This window comes from Ramularia collo-cygni (genome assembly GCF_900074925.1).
Source record: "Ramularia collo-cygni strain URUG2 genome assembly, contig: RCC_scaffold28, whole genome shotgun sequence".
Taxonomy (NCBI): Eukaryota; Fungi; Ascomycota; class Dothideomycetes; order Mycosphaerellales; family Mycosphaerellaceae; genus Ramularia; species Ramularia collo-cygni.
In genome coordinates, this window is record NW_019716282.1 from 205,010 (window position 1) to 206,995 (window position 1,986).

Below are 1,986 nucleotides of genomic sequence, written 5' to 3' on the forward strand. Positions count from 1 at the left end.
GAGAAGCGTTCTAGTTCGTTAACGACTTAAAAGATGCGGACCGCGTATATATAATTACTATCCGTAGAGTCGTTAGCGATATAGGAACTAAGTATTCTATTAAAGGACTTCTAAAAGAGTATTAGGATTTCCGCAATATGTTCGCAGGCATAGATTAGGTACTATATAGGCTACCTATAGACATAGAGCATATAATCGATCTTAAGGAAGGTAAGAAACCTCCCTTTAAAGCGATATACTACTAGTCCTAGACTAAATTAAAACTGCTCTAGGAATATATCGAGAAAGCCCTTAAGTATAGTTAGATCTAGCGTTCGACTAGCGAGGCGGGTACGCCTATCCTATTTATACTAAAGAAAGATAGTATAGTAAGGCTATACGTAGATTATCGAGGACTTAATACGATTACGATTAAGAACCGTTATCTATTACCTTTAATTAGCGAAACCCTCGATCGCCTTTAGGGATGCGAGTTCTTTACTACGATCGATTTAAAGGATGCGTATTATTGCATTCCCGTTAAGTAAGCGGACCGCTAGAAGACCGCATTCCGAACGCGTTATAGTTACTTTAAGTATTATATTATGCCCTTCGGTTTAACTAACGCTCTAGCGACCTTTTAAGGGTATATTAACCGTACCCTAAGTAGGCTAGTTAATTAGATCTACGTTATATATTTAGATAATATTCTTATATATAGTAAGACGCGTAAGGAGCACGTAAGGTCTACTAGAGAGGTGCTTACGAGGCTCCGTAAGTTTGCCTTATATATAAGTCTAAAGAAATGCTTCTAGTTTAAGGATAAGGTCGACTTCCTAGGTTTTGTAGTTACCTCTATAGGCGTTAAGATAGACCCTAGTAGGGTAACCGTAATCGAGGAGTAGCCGACTCTTAAAACGTACTTAGATATCTAGCAGTTCCTAGGGTTTATAGGGTTCTATAGAAGGTTTATTCGGAACTACTCTAAGATTATAAAGCCCTTTACGGATTAGCTAAAGGGAATAAAGAAGGGTAAGAAATCCGGATTCCTCTTATAGGGCGTAGCCGAAGCGTAGGCGTTCCGCTAGCTAAAAGACAGCTTTTCGTCGGCTTTAGTATTACGATACTATAATCCTTCCTTAAAGATTAGGCTAGAAACCGACGCCTTAGGCTATGCGCTAGCTAGAATTATATTATAAGCATTCGATAGGTAATAGCATCCTATCGCCTTTTAGTTAAGAAAGATAATCCCTACGGAGTATAATTACGAGGTTTACGACTAGGAGCTTTTAGCGGTTATAGAATCCTTTAAGTAGTAGCGCCCGTACCTCGAAGGCGCTTCGTATACGGTTTAGGTGCTAGTCGACTACGCTAACCTAAAAGGATTTATAATAGTAAAGCAACTTAATAGCCGTTAAGCTAGGTAGGCTGTCTTCCTCGCTCTATTTAATTTCGTAATTAAGTACCGCATAGGTAAGACAAACCCTATAGATGCGCTATTAAGACGCCCGGACTACGTAGGCGAGAAGTAGGTAGTTAGTACGTTATTACTAACGTTATAGAAGAAACTAGCCTTCTAGGTAGATAAAGGTAAGGCGGGAGAGTACCCCTTTATTAAAAGAATTGTAGCTATCTATAAGTAGTAGCGTAGATCGATAGAGGTTCTAGGCGGCTTACTCTAGAGTAGTAAACTACCTACGCTTACTATACGGGTTATAAGAGCGGTAGTTACTAATAAGGAGGCATACCTCCTACTATCTAAAGTAGTAAAGGGAATAATTACTATTCTATAAAAGCATAATCCTAAGTGTAGTAAGATACTCTTAGGCGAAAAGCATAACGAACATACCGTAAGGAACGGCCTAGTTTATAAAGGAGAACAACTTTTTATACTAGAAGACCTCGTACTCCGTACGTAGGTAATTCGTATATATTACGACGACGTACTCGTAGGCTACTTTAGTAAGGCTAAGGTTCTAGCTCTACTAAAGCGAAAGTACTACTAGC